Source organism: Pristis pectinata, chromosome 3, assembly GCF_009764475.1.
Source record: "Pristis pectinata isolate sPriPec2 chromosome 3, sPriPec2.1.pri, whole genome shotgun sequence".
NCBI classification, from domain to species: Eukaryota; Metazoa; Chordata; class Chondrichthyes; order Rhinopristiformes; family Pristidae; genus Pristis; species Pristis pectinata.
Genome location: NC_067407.1, coordinates 64608192 through 64625950, shown reverse-complemented (window position 1 = coordinate 64625950; position 17759 = coordinate 64608192).

Sequence of the window (17759 nt, the reverse complement as noted above, 5' to 3'; positions counted from 1 at the left end):
GTCCATGAACCCAAGAACTCTATCTCATTATTCCTCTTTTGCACTATATTTTTGGTAACTTATAGAAATTTTTATGTCTGCACTACTGCACTGTACTGCTGCCACAAAACAACAAATTTCACGACATATATCAGTGATAATAAACCTGATTCTGATCCTCTTAGGTGGGCGACCCCTCACTTCTTAAACTGTGATGCCCTTCTTTGGATAGCCCCATTGGAAGGGGGAGCATCTTCTCAGCACCAGCCTGTTAATCCCCCTTTGATGAGCAGGCTTCAGATGATCCAGGGGTAACAACCCTGTCAGGGCTGGACTTGACTGGGCTGGGCTACTAGAAGCCCACCAAGAGACAGTTTTCTGCTTTCAGGAAGGAATGGGATTGAGCCAGGTCAGAGGGCAAGGGAATGCAGGTGAGTGCTGACTGGGAGCAGGTGGGTTGAGTGACTGGGTGCAATACATTGCCACTTACCCTTGCCCCTTCCCTTCTGATTCGCTGCTCTCCAGTTTGCTTCGAGCAGAGCCTGAGAGCTTCCAAAGCCTGTCATTAGGGAACTTCTGTGTGCTCCACAGAATCCCTCAGCTGCCTTTCCCTTTTATTTTTGGCTCAGGTGCCTGTTAACCCTTCACCAGCCAGCTTAAGCCCAGAAACGCCAGGTGCATTGCTCAAGCTCAGCTTGGATTTCAGCCTCAGGGACTGAAAGGATGCTTAATACTAACTTTCCTGCCAAAGTGCTGGAAGGAGAGTGCATTCTGATGATTCTGCTTCCCTCTGCCTGCTGTGGTGTGTTTTTGAAACATTCCTCTGAAAGCTGCTCACACCACAAAAACAAAACCCTCCTGGATATTTGTCATTGGCTGCACTTGGCTTATCGGGAACCTGGACTGTGTTTCTGACGTGCAAGAGACCTCGTTGTTGCCTGTGGCAATCTCAGTCCTCATTCATGCAGAATTTGCATGATGATATTCATTTTATTAGTAAAATGAATAGACATAACGCAGAGAAAGTGAGGTTCGTTGGTTGTTTTGAGGACTTTCTTCCTTGGTGTTAATGCTTTCGTCAATGTACTCATGTGGAGTGCGTATACCACGCTGTGGAAAGCACTGATCACCAGAGTTTGCACTAGTGGCCTCAGCAACATGTGACCAGGCAGGGATTCTGATTGGACCACAGGGTTCCAAAGGTACAGGCCACTGTTGTCCTGCTGGAGGCAGGGAGGGTGCCAGGGTCCGGCCAGTAGAACGGGAAGTTGCCTGAAGGCTTTGTGCTGATCACAATGCAAGTCCTGGAGTGCAGCAGAGACAGGTTCAGTGCCAGGATCCCAGACTCACCCACCGACGGGCAGTTCGATGTGGCAGATGTCCCATCGGTACCAGGTGAATGGCCCTCTCTCCTTCGACGTCAGCCCTTGCTGCACTTTGAACTGCAGTATCTCAGTTGCATTTTTCTCCATTGCACCATTTGCGGTAAGTTTGATCCAAAAAAAAGAACTTGGAGTCTTGGAATTTCTCTGGTGCTCAGGGATTTGGTGGAAGCCGGGTCAGGGGGAGGGAATTTACAAAGGAATAAAGGAACAGAGAAACATGAGGAGGATGTTTAGCCTCTCAACCCTCATCATCCTTCATGGCTGGAGTGTGAACAGCCTTCAAGTAAATCCTGGGTGCCCTCTGCCCTCTTGTCTGAGGCAGGTCCTTTTTACCCAGGGGTCAGGGGTGCAGCTCCTGTTACTGCCCTTAACTCCCCAGGTGCTCTGCATACTGAGAGGCTTAGAGTTCACCAGGTGCACTACCTGCAGAAACAATGTTGAAGATAAATTCTCAGTGACTGTTCACTAAGGTGCTGAGAGCTTTGAACCTCTGTCTCATGGTTTATTTCTTCCTTACCTTGGGTGAGATCCTCCAGTTAATCTAAAGTGCATCAAAGCTTTAAGTAGGGGAAAGGAACACTGCCAAATAAATCCTTTGTTGGTGCCCAGTGCATGAGAAGGCTTTGAGCCGACGCAGGGTACCAACTTGGCAGGGCAAGGTGGATGGCACTTGAATCCATCTGAGCCCTTGCTACCAATCCCATGAAGCTTTAGAATGGAAAGCATCACAGTAAAGATGCCAGTGTTGGTGTGTATAAAATAGTGCCTATTACCCACCAACAGACATGCCCTCATTGTACACCAACCAACCATGCCACCACTGGGAGACTACAGTCGTGGAGTCATGCCCTATCACCCACCATCAGTGCCAACCATCAAGTGCCCACCTACACTAATCCTACATTAATCCTGCTCCATTCTCCCCACATTCCCATCAACTCTAAGGATGGGTCTTCAGAGACAAGGAAGCCCTGCCCAACAGCCACAACTAATGACCAAGTCGCACAATGAGGTCCACATCTGCCCCAAAATGGGATGTTTGGACAGGTCCCGTGGTAATGGATCTAGCAACATCTGCAAGTTGATAACAGGGAACAGTAGAGCCAGACCTCGCATCATGAAGAAGTGTGCTGACTCCAACACACAGCATCAGCCTGTTCCTCTCCCCAAAGATAACTGTCAGGGCAGGAGGTTTAAAGAGCCTAGCATCGGCATGTTGTGTGATTCCTCTGCGTGGGTCTAGTGCAATGCATCATGCCACTGACTGTTTTTTAACAAGATTACAGTATGGGCATAAATTGAGAGGTTTAAATGGGCCAAAGGTTGTGTGTTGGAATGCCAGCTGCTGAAGCGATCCTGTGGTTAGCCCCAGGTGCAGCCAGGAGAAAGAGCTCACATCATTCTGCTACTTCTATGAAGCTGGAACAGGTTTAGATGAAGCTCCTTATGCTGTGCGTACCTTTGCCCATACACTATGGGTATCCAAATGTTGCCTCAATAAACCTGTGCAGGCCAAAGTGCCTCTTGCCCAGTTGTCCTCATTTGCTCCTGTGTGGCGGGGTGTGTGTGCTTGCCTGTCAAGCCCCTTGTATTGCAGGGCTGCTCCACTGAGGGATTATTTGTTCCATGCAGACTACACCAGTTCCAGTAGTGAATGAAGAGCTGGGGTGACCACATCTGCTTCCCATTCTGGAGATGGAGGGTCACTGCAATGCTGCTCACTGCCAGCCCCGCATTCACTATTGCAGTGCAGGGGTAATCCACCCAAGCCTCAATGCTAGTCCTAATCCAGATACAGAGCTCACGAATGACATGAGGCAGCACAGTGGCACAGTGGGTAGAGCCGCTGCCTCACAGCTCCAGAGATCTGGGTTCAATCCTGACCTCAAGTGCTGTCTGTGTGGAGTTTGCAAGTTATCCCTGTGACTGTGTGGCCTTCCTCCCTTCATCCCAAAGATGTGCGGGTAGGTAAGTTAATTTGTCACAATAAATTGTCCCTGATGTTAGATGAGGGTAGACTGTAGAGAGGTGGATGGGAATAAGAGGGGAATAAAATACAGTTAGTGGAGAATGAATATAAGTGGGTGCTTGATGGTCAGCATGGACTTGATGGGCCGAAGGGTATGTTTCTGTGCCGTATGGCTCTATGACTCTGCCTCAATAGTCTATGTACAAGGTGGGAAGTGAGGGAAAACCCCATAGCCATGGGCATCTCTACCCTCCCTAAGTTACCCGTGCCCTTACTGCTCATAAGCTAATGGGTTATACACAAAGGATGGGTCTAATTCAGCATGTCCCTGTTGACCCTGACCATTTTTTACAGAAAGCATCTTATCTGGATACATCACAGCTTGGTATGGCAACTGCTCTTCCCAAGACTGTAAGTAATTTCAGAGAGTCGTTGACACAGCCCAGGTCATAACAAAAACCAGCCTCCTCTCCATGGACTCTGTCTATACTTTCTGCTGCCTCGGAAAAGCAGCAGCATAATCAAAGACCCCACCCCAGTCATTCCCTCTTCTCCCCTTTTTCATCGGGCAGAAGATACAAAACTTTGAAAACAAGCACCACCAGGCTCAAGGACAGCTTCTATCCCTCTGTTATAAGACTCTTGAACTGACCTCTTGTATGATAAAGACAAATTCTTGATCTCACAAAATATCTCGTCGTGGCCTTTGCACCTTATTGTTTACCTGCACTGAACTGTCTCCGTAACTGTATCACTATATTCTGCATTCTGTTATTGCTTTTCCCTTTGTACTACCTCAATGTACTTATGTTTTGAAATGATCTGTATGGATGGCATGCAAAACAAAATTTTTCACTGTACCTCAGTACATGTGACAATAATAAACCAATTACCAATTAATTTTCTCTTTTAGTGGCTGATCAACCAGCTGTATGTTTTAGTATTTTCCTGCTTTTATTTCTCATTAGCTTGGCTGGCAATTTAATGGAAGCACTGTTATTTCTAGTTCCCTAGTTGTTAGGTTGGGTAAGTCCCCTACAGCACAGAAAGAGGCCATTTAGTCCTTGCGCTCATGCTGGCTCCTTAGGTTGCTTCCAGTGCCCTGCTGTTGGTCCCGAGCCTTGGAGGTTACCACTCTCTGATAGCTCATCCAGGTACTTTCCAACAGTGAGGAGTCATAGATGGTCACCCTAAATGGTCGGCACTGGCTCGGTGGGCTGAAGGGCCTGTTTCCATGGTGTATGACTTTAACCTCAGTCAGGAGTCCGATCTGCTCCAAGACACGGTGGTTGAGTTCTCAGGCCAGACTGCTGATAACTGACGGAGGTACAGATTGTTTGCACCAAGTACAACTCCCCTGTGATCCTTCCATTCCAACAGTTCCTCGGCTTGAACACACTTTGGAACGTCCTGGGATTGTAAACAGTGTGGAGTAAATGTTGGCCATTCTTCTTCAGAACGAGCCTTACTTAGTCAAGTTCCAAGTTCTCTGTTTGCTGGAGATTAATGAGCTGGGCCATTGCTCTGCCCGGTTGCAAGGAGTACAGTTGAGTTTCACTCAGCTCTGCCCATTGTACCCATTCCCCGAACCCTTCTCAACCTCCCACACAGGGCAAGGAATGTGCAAGGAGCATGGGGAAATGTCCACACACTATAACCACCTTAAAAATTATTAATGTGTGGTTATGGGTGCATGGAGCTTCCTCATGACTATGGGCACACATGTATGCCCCTCCAAACACCAGCATACATCAAATCCTACAGCTACCCTGCCCCAACACCCACAGCCAACAGCCCCCAGTAACTGCCCTTTCCACATCTCAATCCAATTTAAAGATCCTACCTTCCCTCTGCCATACCTGACTCCTTCAGGGTCTCAATGGTGCAGAAACCTTTGTCCTCCAGGGTGTTCCTGGTTATCTGTGCCAACCTGTACCACATTCATTTCCATCCATCACCTGATAGCTATCTTGGTCGTTCTTGAAGGTTACATCAACACAGGATTATATTCCACAGATGAACGACTGCATTTGGGAAAAAAATCCCTCTAATCTCTATTTATGCTTGAGGCTCACTTATTTTGTATTTAGATCTTTTACCTCTGTAATCACAGCTAATTATGACAAGCTACTTACAAATACATTGTACATGCCTCTTATCACTTCAAAGAGCTGAATAGTGCTGACATGAAGCCATCCACCTCAAAATATTTCATTTTTCTCTGGAACAACTCATTACAGGTTTGCAGTCAGCGGGGATGTGTAGGATGCAGTGGTTCCAGAGGTAGAGTCAAGCTGGCCTGATGTTCTAAAATGGGATCTATAACAGTTGCACAGCTGGTGGAGCCACTGCCTCATGGCACCAAAGACCTGAGTTCAATTCTGACCTCTGGTGCTGTCTGTGTGGAGTCTTCATGCGGGTTCCTCTAGGAGCTCCTGTTTCCTCCCACATCCCAAAGGCACGCAGGTTGGAAGGTTAATTGGCACTGTAAATTACCCCTAGTGTGAGGACAGGTGGTAGAATTGATGGAAATGTTATAACAATGAAATAAGATGCATATGGGATTAATGTAGATGCTCAACCATCTTAAGCCCAGAAAGCCATGCTTGGATCCATACTCTTGTCTCTAGATCATTGGTCAAGGACTCTGGATTAATTTACGCATCAAACCAAATCCCATCGGGCAGAAGGTACAAGAGCATGAAAGCACATACCACCAGGTTTAAGGACAGCTTCTATCCCGCCATTATCAGACTCTTGAATGGTTCCTTGTACAATAAAATGGAACCTTGACCTTACAATCTTCCTCGTTCTGGCCTTGCACCTTATTGTCTGCCTGAACTTCTCTGTAACTGTAACACTTTATTCTGCATTCTGTTATTGTTTTCCCCTTGTACTACCTCAATGTACTGATGTGATGAAATGTTCTGTATGGATGGCATGCCAGATGAAGTTTTTCACTGTACCTCAGTCCATGTAACAATAATAAACAAATTTGCCAATTTACCAAAATCTTCAGCTCCTCTATTAAGCAGCAAATATCATTGGCCTCCAGCCTATAATATATCCATTGTTCTGATGAAGGGTCTCATACCTGAAATGATAACTGTTTCTCTCTCCACAGATGCTGCCTGACCTGCTGAGTGTTTCTAGCATTTTCTCTTTTTATTTCATATGTCCATTGTAGGTTGGATGAGATTTTCAACTGTGTTTATGCTGTTATGAATTATTTCAAAGCAACTACATTTTTGTTGCGTACACTGTATTGTAAATTACTCACACAGCTTGCCCAAACACCGGGCCGCATTTGCAAAAGCCTGAAAGCTCATACCACCAGGCTCAAGGACAGCTTCTACCCCACTGTTATAAGACTATTGAATAGTTCCCTAGTATGATAAAATGGACTCTTGACATCACAATCTACCTCGTTATGACCTTGCACCTTATTGTCTGCCTGCACTGCACCTTCTCTGTAGCTGTTACATTTTATTCTGCATTCTGTTATTGTTTTACCTTGTACTACTTCAATGCACTGTGTCATGAATTGATCTGTATGAATGACATGCAAGACAAGTTTTTCACTGTACCTCATTACAGTGACAATAATAAATCATTTAAACCAATTAATTTCCCTTCCAAACAGATGGCCAACCTAGTAAAATATATCAGTCGGCATTGAAGGGGCTTGAAATAATTGCTTCATCCAATTCTTCCCTGTCTATCGAGGAGGATCTCTCCTTGGACCCCGACACTATTATATCTCATCACTTCAGCCTTAATCTTGGCATTTTTCATGGAAGTTTACCATTGGGAATCACGGGTGTAAATATGTGTAAAATTTCCCTGTTATCACATTGAAAGCAGTGGAACAGTTAATTTAAATTGGTTTCATCTCATTGGTGCAAAAATACAAATAGGAATTTAAATGAAGTATATTCTGGGTTAGTTTTAAAGAACTGGTGTTAATCATTGTCACTGTAATCATTCTACAGCAACTCCTAATAGTGCCCAAAGCTGTAAGAATGCATCAGAATATCACAGGATAATTAAATATCTCTGAAGATCAGAAATTGCAGAAAGGAAAGATCAGTATTAAAGCCATGTTCTATTTTATAACATAAAGTGCACTGATTTAAGATCATAAGAAACAGGGGCAGGAATAGGCCATCTGGCCCGTTGATGTTGCTCATTCATCAGAATCATAGCTTATCTTTGACCTCAGCTCCATTTTCCTGCACTGTCCTCATATCCCTTGAATCTTTTCATGTGCAGAAATCTGTTGATCTCTGCTGATGCAATCAACAACAAGCCTCCACTGCAGTCCAAGGTAGTGAATCCCAAAGACTGACTACCCTCTTGAGTGAAGAAGTCTCTCCCCATCTCAGTCCTAAATGGTTTATCAATTATTCTGAGACTATGATCCTGGTTCTCAACTCCTCAGCCATCCTCCCACTTCCACACTACGATGCCTACTAAGAATTTTGCATACCTTATTGAGATCTCCTCTCATTCTTCTAAATTCAAGCATATACAGGCTGATTCCATTCGATCTCTCTTCACAAAGAAAATCTACCACCGCAGGACTCTTTGCTGCACTGCATTCTCTTTTAGGTAAGAACGTCAATACAACACACAGTACTCCAGGTGTTGTCTCATCAACAACCAAGTAACCGGAGCAAGACTTCTTTGTTCTAGCGCTCAAAGCATCGAGCAATAAATACCAGTATACCAGTTGCCAGCCTAACTGCGCAGTGAGTTGTGTGCAAGGACACCCAGATCTCCTTCAACACCAGCATTTCACAATCTCTCACCAATTAACCAATAGTCATGGAGTCCTACAGCATAGAAACAGGCCCTTTGACCCAACTGGTCCTTGCCAGCCAAGATTCCCACCCAAGCTAGTCCTATTTGCCATCCATTGGCCCATATCCCTCTATACTTTCCCCATCCATGTATCTGTCCGAATACCTTTTAAATGTTGTTAGTGTACCTGCCTTCTTCTGGCTATCGTAGCTATCATAGATTGGGCTATCTATGCCCCTCATAATGTTTTACACCTCTATAAGATCACCCCTCATTCTCCTACGCTCCAATGAGAAAGTCCCAATCTTCTCAAGCTTTCTCCATAAATCATAGAACATAGAACACTTCAGCACAGTACAGGCCCTTCAGCCCACAATGTTGTGCCGACATTTTATCCTGCTCTAAGATCTATCTAACGCTTCCCTCCCACATTGCAGTCCATTTTCCTATCATTCGTGTGGCTATCTAAGAGTCTCTTAAATGTCCCTAATGCATCTGCCTCCCACCACCTCTGCCAGCAGTGCCTTCCATGCACCAACCACTCTCTGTGTAAAAAACTTGCCTCTGACATCCCCCCTATACCTTCCTTCAATCACCTTAAAATTATGCCCCCTCATGTGAACCACTTTCGCCCTGGGAAAAAGTCTCTGACTGTCCACTTGATCTATGACTCATCATCTTGTACACCTCTAAATCAGTCCCTTGAATCCCAGCAACATCCTCATAAAACTGCTCTGCATTCTTTCCAGCTCAACATTTCTATCACTCAACATTTCCGTGTTTTCCAACAGAGGAGGACCTTGCATTTTCTCAAACTCCACCCACCATGTTTTTGCCATTCACTCCACTTACTTGTATCCCCTTGAAGCCTCTTTATATCCTCATATTCCCACAGTTCCCGCAGTTTCTATCCCACTGTTATCCATCTCTTGAATGGATCTCTCATATGCTAAAAGATTAACTTTTGAACTCTTGATCTCCCAATGCTGTGGCCCTCGCACTACTTGTCTACCTGCACTTTACTTTCTCTGTAACTGCAAAACTATATTCTGCATTCTGTTTCCTTCTTACTACCTCAATGTAATTATACGTAGCATAATCTGTCTGGACGGCAAAACTAAAGCTTTTCACTCTATCTCGTTACATGTGACAATAATAAACCAATAAAACAAAGTTTTGTGTTATCATCAAACATGGAAACATCGCATCTGATCCACTTGACCAGATTATTCACACAGATTGTCAAAAACTGCGACCTCAACACCAATGCCTGTGGCACCCAATAGTTGAAGCCTGCCATCCCGAGAAGGACCTGCTCATTCTGTCTGTTAATCAACACTTTAGAATGGCTCTATTATTTTTTTCATCCACAATATTAAGCTGCCTGGTGCATAATTCACAGGACATGTTCTATTCTTTTTCATAGATCTCCATATAACATTAACCATCTGCTGGTCTTCTGAAACTGTACAATTTTTCAAGCAATGATAACTGTTTTTGAAGAACATATAATGGATCCCCTTTCCTTGATATTTCTAAAATACTTGAATGCAGTTCTTCCAGACCACATTTATTTATCTTCTTTGAGATTGGTTAGTTCGCTTAATCTTTCCCTGTTGATTTTAAATGCGGTGTTCACCTGATCCCTACTCAAAACTGGAGGAGAATGAATATCTTATCCATTTCCCTGCCACTGCTAGTGATTTTAGTCTGACTGATGCTTTTTGCCTTCTTTTCTTCCCAACCTGAGTGCTTAAAAAATGTTTACACCAAGTCCTTGTTATCCACTGACCTACTATCTGTGGATCTATGTACTCGCGATGTCAGCTGTGTGTAACTGGGAGTTGTTGGTAAACATTGCATATTCCCCCAGAGCCCTCTCCTATGGTGTCTGATCAAGGCTGTTTGCCACAAGACAGATTGCGTTTGATGACTTGTGCTGGAAAGTAAATATACCGAGTCCTTGTTATCCGCTGATTTACAACCCGCGGGTCTGCCTACTTGTGAGGTCTGCCACTTCAGACTTGTTCCAGCACCAAAACAGCGGGAGTGTATCCCCATACTCATAAGGTCGGGCCTGGAGTGTCAACTGGATTTGCAGCTGGAACCGGTGTCCAGAGCTTGGGCTAGGAGTGTGGCTGGGGCTGAGATTGGGGTCAGGGTCAGGTCCACAGAAATCACGAGTAGGGAAGGTGGGTGCATTAGCGGCTGGAGCTGAGGTCTGGAGTGAAGCCACGCTTCAGCTCATTTTGACAAGCTGGAACTTACACAGAAGTTGTTATATCCAATGAAGGGTCGACCACTGTGTCATTACAACCTCAGTGTCATTGCCGGCATACTTAGTAGTCCCTGCATTTTTTTGTTAACCGGGGATATCTTTGTCTTTTTCTTCACAAGTAATGAGGACTAGGTGTTAAACAGTTTGTTTCAAATTTCTCAGCCATTTGATGGTTCACCTTTGTTTTCCACATGTTTTTTAAGGCACCTTTCCTAATCATATTCTTCCCTGTTACGCTCTGCTGAATGGTTACTGAGTGAGTACCACTCCCTTCAGTCCCTTTCACCTTGCTTCAGTCTTCAGTTTCCAAGCCCCAACCAATTAAAATAAGCTCTCACCCTGATGAACAGTGGTACACTCTCCACACACTTTTGCATTGGAGACTCAGGCTTTACCTGTGAAGGTGATGAACAGGCTGTTGGCATGAAGGGTGTGGCTTTGATGCTGACATCAATTGGTCATGTGACCTCCCCACCCCCATCACCACCCCAAGGGGATTATCCTCTGGATCTCAGGAGCTGCACGGGCTGTCAATCATCAATGAGCATTGCATGCAGCAGACACAACTAGTTACTGTGTGGTGCCCGACAATCCGGTCCCATGATAACAAGTGTGGGTGGTGCTGGCTGCGTGCACCAGTCATGGTAATCAAGAATTCAACTGCATCCTTAAGAAGGCCTGCTGAAGGTTCCACCTGAAGCCTGATTGGAGAATTGGATGGTCCCATTAAATCTACAAGTACCATACTGGGAGGTCAGCCTACTGGCGAAGGTTCTCCGGATTCCAGAGCTCAAAGGGTCTTTGGAGCTCTCTCTGCACTCCGGTTTTCTGTCTGCCTGCAGATGGCTAGGGTTGATGAAGGGTGGCGGCTGGTGCATAAGTCAGCCATCTTTCCTCGCAGGCAGTCACACCCCCTGCTTGGTCCCAGATAAAGTCACAATTTCTTCCTATAATGGAGCAAACCTCACCCGGACAGGGAGAGGACATTCTTGTGTAACTCCATTGTGCCTTGGGAAAGGCGGAAAGTCTTTCCAAGGATATGAATTGAATTCCTTTCTCTTGCACATATGGTAATTAAATGCCTGGCCCAGGATGTGGGAGCTGGCTGTGTGCAAACTGGCCTCTGTGACCACTCTTCAAATGCACTTCACAACTGCAATGCACTTGAGGATTTACTGAGACCAGGCAAGGCGCTATGTAAATGTATCTGACTATATATCTACCTATCAATTCAGTATTATGATATAATTCAAATATAATTCAAAATGAAAGCTGATCTCATACCTTTGTAATGTCTCTTTGCTACTTAATGGAATTATTAACCATCATCATAGAACCATACAGCACAGAAACAGGCCCTTCAGCCCACAGTCACTGCCAACCTTCAACTATCCATTTACATCAATCCTACACTAATCCCATTTTAATCTCCCCACATTCTCATCAACTTCCCCCAGATTCCACCACTCACCTACACACTTGGGGCAATTTACAGCAACCAATTATCCTACCAAGGAAACCGGTGCACCCAGAGGAACCCCACGAAGTCACAGGGAGAATGTGCAAACTCCACACAGAGAGCACCCAAGGTCAGGATCGAGCCCAGGATGCTGGAGCTGTGAAGCAGCAGCTCTACCAGTTGAGCTACTGAGCCACTCTAGTAGAGCACAGTTCAGGTGGGATGTTTAAATGCAGGACCAGAATGACCATTGAAAAGAACTGACGGCTTGAACTTCATGAGGAAAATATTCAATAAATCAACAAATGTCAAAATCATAAACTCTCTATCCACTGCTTGATTTTATTTCTTTAATCACTCTAATTTGTGTGGGCAGGCACGGCAGCGTAGCGGTTAGTGTAACACTATTACAGCGCCAGTGACCTGGGTTCAATTCTGGCGGCGGTCTGTAAGGAGTTTGTACGTTCTTCCCGTGTCTGCGTGGGTTTCCTCTAGGTGCTCCGGTTTCCTCCCACATTCCAAAGACGTACAGGTTAGGAGCTGTGGGCATGCTATATTGGTGCCAGAAGCGTGGCGACACTTGTGGGCTGCCCTTAGAACATGCTCTAGAGACCTCATCTTTCGATGGCTTCGACTTGGAGCAGTGTGCTTTAAACACCAGGGAGGAGGTTCAGTCCTGTCCATCACAGTTTGCGAAGACAGTTCTTGTAATCACCAGTAGAGTGTTTGGGATGGGACTGACATTATTACCTGGGACAGAATGTTCCAGTTATGAGGTGAGACTGGATGGGCTGAGTTTGTTTCCCTTGGAATGGAGGAAGCTGAGGGGGGTCCTGATAGAGGCGTACAAAATTATGAGAGGCCTAGACACAGTAGATAATAGGAAACATTTCTAGCAGAGTTGTCTAAAACTGGAGGGCATAGAATTAGGGTAAGGAGTAAGAAATTGAGAGAGGATTCTGAGGAGGAATTTTTTTTATCCAGAGGGTGTCTGGAGTCTGGAAAGCACTGCCTGAAGGGGTGGTGGATGCAGAGACTTTCACAACATTTAAGAAGTACCTAGATGACACTTGAATCACCAAGGCATTGAGGGCTATGGACCACGTGCTGGTAAATACGGTTAGAATAGATAGGTACAATGCTCATCATGGACATGGTGGGCCAAAGGCCCTGTTTCTCTGCTGCATGACTTTGTGACTCTCCGACCCTGAGCTGTAAGAGTTCCCTGTCCCTTTAAGTAGCACTAGTGAGTGGCATTTAATGCCATCTTGTGCCACAAAGCAAGTTCAGAAATGCAGAGACCTCTCAATAAGTGCAGAACCCTATCCTTCATGAATTATCTCCTCCTTCAAGTATCTGAGATTATCTCCTCCTATAAAAGGAATGCCTTATTCAGGAAGGAGATCAGCTCACCTCTGGACAAGAAAACGCAGGTAGGTTTTCTGCCTGTGACATTCGCACTTTGGTAGGCAAGACGTATCCAAGCGATGCGTAGTGGTGGCAAATCTCCAGGACAAGGGAAAGGGCAATGGTCAATGGATGTCCATGTTGCTCATATCACAGTGTCACAGGCCCTCAGTGTACTCACAACATCACTTTGACAGTAAAACATGTTCTGCTGATCATGTTTGAATGTTTTTTTAATGTTCGCCACCAGTTTCTGGGTTCGACATTGCTTCCTCCCCTTCTACCTCTCGTCCTCCGAGAAAGCTGTTGGGAGGAGCGGGGATTGGAATAAGAGGAAATGAAAGGTGTAAAGCTCAAGAAGAAATGCAAGATGGCAAGTAAAGAGTCAACAAAAGCAAGAGGGAGATTGAGACATACAGGGATTTAAGAGTAGGGAGGTGTATGTGCACACAGCCCACAAGCCTCAGGCACCTCTCAATACCACACTGGGAGGGACTGATTGATAGCTTAGAACTTGTTTCTCAGACTGAGATTTAGGCAGATAACATGATACACCATGTGCTCACAACCATTGAAGCTAAGACAGAAATTGGGCACAGACGGGAATTCTTGGAAAATCAGCACTGAACTTGACAGCAAGGAGTGCCGATTTTTGCAGCCACTCACTTCCTGTCTCCTTTGGCACGGGATATCCCAATGCAGGAAGGGGCCAGTTGGGATTTGTGATCCAGTCCCCAGAGACTGCGAGGATGGCTGCTTGAGCAAAGCCCTGCGGAAGCCCTTTCAATGCTCGTAAAGATGGCTTACGGCCTTTATGCAGACTAGGTTTCAAGCAGGAGCACTGTACATGATAGGCAGGTGGGTGTGAACATTAGCTTTTGGAGATGGGGTGGAGGGAGGACGAGGAGGGACTCATTGAGGCATCACATGATCAGGAGCAAAACCTGGAAACTGGAAATAAAAACAGAAAATGCTGGAGATGCTCAACAGGTTAGGCAGCATCTACAGAGGGAGAAACAAAATCAGAATCAGTATCAGATTTATTATCAGCGACTGAGATGACGTGAAATTTGTTGATTTCTGGCAGCACTACAGTGCAAAGACATAAAATTACTATAAATTACAAAAATAAACAAGTAGTGCAAAAAAAGGGAATGACAAGGTAATGTCCATGGGTTCATGGACTGTTCAGAAATCTAATGACGGAGGGGAAGAAGTTGTTTCTAAATCATTGAGTCTGTGTCTTCAGGCTCCTGTATCTCCTCCCTGATGGTAGTAACGAGAAGAGGGCATGTCCCGGATGGTGACTGTCTTTAGTGATGGATGCCGCCTTCTTGAAGATGTCCTCAGTGTGGGGATGGTTGTGTCCATGATGGAGCTGGCTGAGTCTACAACCCTCTGCAGCCTCTTGCGAACCTGTGCATTGGAGCCTCCATACCAGGCTGCGATGCAACCATTCAGAATGCTCTCCACTGTACATCTGTAGAAATTTGTAAGAGTCGTTGGTGACATGCCAAGTCTCCACAAACTCCTAACAGGTCAACATTTCAGGTCAATGAAGGGAGATCTGATGATGGGGCATCGACCAGAAATGTTAGCTTTGTTACTCCACCTACAGGTGCTGAGTTTGTCCAACACACTGAGCGATCAAAGCAGCTGGTGTCATCATCTTACACTGGTAACAGTTGCAGGTGGACCATCCAGAGCCCGTGCCTGAAACCGGAGGGACTGGATTATAGGAAGAGGTTGAGCAAGCTAGGACTTTATTCCTGGAAGCGTAGTAGACTGAAAGGTGATCTTATAGAGGTGTATAAAATCATGAGGGGTACAGGTAGGGTGAATACACTCAGTCTTTTTCCCAGGGTTGAGGAATCAAGAACTAGAGGACATAGGTTTAAGGTGAAAGGGGAGAGATTTAATAGGAACCTGAGGGGCAACTTTTTCACCCAGAGGGTGGTCAGTATATGGAATGAGCTGCCAGAGGAGGTGGTTGAGGCAGGTACAATAACAACATTTAAAAGACATTTGGACAGGTACATGGATACGAAAGGTTTAGAGGGATATGGGCCAAAAGCAGGCAAATGGGACTAGCTCAGGTAGGCACCCTAATCAGCATGGACGAGTTGGGACAAAGGGCCTTTTTCCCTGCTGTATTACTTTATGACGCGATGTGAAGGGAGCACGCTCATTCCTGTTTCAGGACTCATTCCTGAAAATGGGTGGCTAGGATAACCTGTTTTCCATTAATCCTAGCCAACAGCTCTCAAAGGGATTATAGACAATAGACAATAGGAGCAGAAGTAGACCATTCAGCCCTTCGAGTCTGCACCGCCATTTTGAGATCATGGCTGATCCTCAACAATCAATATCCTGTTCCTGCCTTGTCCCCATATCCCTTGATTCCCCTATCTATAAGAAACCTATTTAGCTCCTTCTTGAAAATGCCCAGAGAATTGGCCTCCATTGCCCTCTGAGGCAGTGCATTCCACAAATTTACAACCCTCTGGGCGAAGAAGTTTTTCCTCACCTCTGTCCTAAATGGCCTAGCCCTTATTCTTAAATCATGCCCCCTGGTCCTGGACTTCCCCAACATCTGGAACATATTTCCTGTCTCTATCTTGTCCAATCCCTTAATAATCCTGTATGTTTCAATCAGATCCCCTCTCAATCTTCTCAATTCCAGCGTGTACAATCCCAGTCTCTCCAACCTCTCAGCATAAGACAGTCCTGACATCCCCGGAATTAACCTCGTAAACCTACGCTGCATGCCCTCTATAGCCAGGATATCCTTCCTTAACCCTGGAGACCAAAACTGTACACAATACTCCAGGAGTGTTCTCACCAGGGCCCTGTACAAATGCAAAAGAATCTCTTTGCCTTTGTACTCAATTCCTCTTGTAATACAGGCCAACATTCCATTCGCCTTCATCACTGCCTGCTGCACTTGCTCATTCACTTTCAGTGACTGATGAACAAGGACTCCTAGATCCCTTTGTATTTCCCCCTTACCTAACCCCACACCATTCAGATAATAATCCGCCTTCCTGTTCCTGCTCCCAAAGTGGATAACCTCACACTTATCCACATTAAACTTCATCTGCCAAGTATCTGCCCACTTACCCAACCTATCCAAATCACCTTGAATTCTCCTAACTTCCTCTACACATGTCGCCCTGCCACCCAACTTTGTATCATCAGCAAACTTGCTAATGTTATTCACAATGCCTTCATCTAAATCATCAACATAGATCGTAAACTATCTTCAAAATATGTGTTTATTGAATGTACCTGCTGTGGACCTGGAGTCGAAAGCAGCAGGGGAGAACCTTCAAGGTACCATACCGAAAACGCCATGGAATCCGTTGCCCCAACTGTCCTCCCCTTCTACCTCCTGGCTGAGCGTCCCCAGGATCCCCCACTGTAACTCCGAAAGCAGTGGCCCAGAGGTTAAATCATTAGCCCGTAATTTCATTCCATGGAGACCTCCAAATAATAGGCAGGCTTCAAGTCAATCCACCTCCACACAGGCTACACTGTCCATTTGATCAGGGACGTTGAAGCAGAAGTGCCTTATTATAGCAAGGGAGGTGTGAATCCGGTATCCTCGTCCTTGGTAGCTTGTTGGAGTCAACTGGTTCACCCAGGACTGAAATCAGTTTGGAGGTACCCAGACATGTCAGGTGCATAATCAAAGACCCCACCCACCCAGGTCATTCTCTGTTCTCCCCTCTCCCATCAGGCAGAAGATACAGAACCCTGAGGGCACATACCACCAGACTCAAGGACAGCTTCTATCCCACGGTGAAAAGATTATTGAACGGTTCCCTTACACGATAAGATGGACTCTTGTCCTCAAAATCTACCTTGTTATAACCTTGCACCTTATTGTCTACCTGCAATGCACTTCCCTGTAGTTGTGACACTTTATTCTGTATTCTGATATTGTTTTTACCCTGTACTACCTCAATGCACTGTGTAATGAGTTGATCTGTACAAACAGTATGCAAGACAAGTTTTTCACTGTACCTCGGTACGAGTGACAATAATAAACCAATACCAATACCAATACCTATGAAGTTGTGGACCAGATTGGTCATAGAACAGAGAACATGGAACAATACAACACAGGAACAGGCCTTTCGGCCCACCATGTCTGTGCCAACCATGATGCCAGTTCAAACCCAGTGACATGACTCTTGATTGGAATGAAAGGGCTGACCATCTCATTCCTGTTCCTGTTGGATCGAGTCTGCGTTTGGAATTAAGCTCCTTGTTTTTAATTTTCCTGATGTAGGGTCTCGGCCTGAAACATCAACCATCCTTCCACCTCCACAGGTGCTGCTCGACCCGCTGAGTTCCTCCACCAGATTGTTTGTTGCTCCAGATTTCAGCACCTGCAGTCTCCTGCGTTCCTCTTTGTTCTTGATTGGTTACTTCCCAATTTCCTGTTGGGCAGCTGGTGCTGGAGTGGCAGAGTGG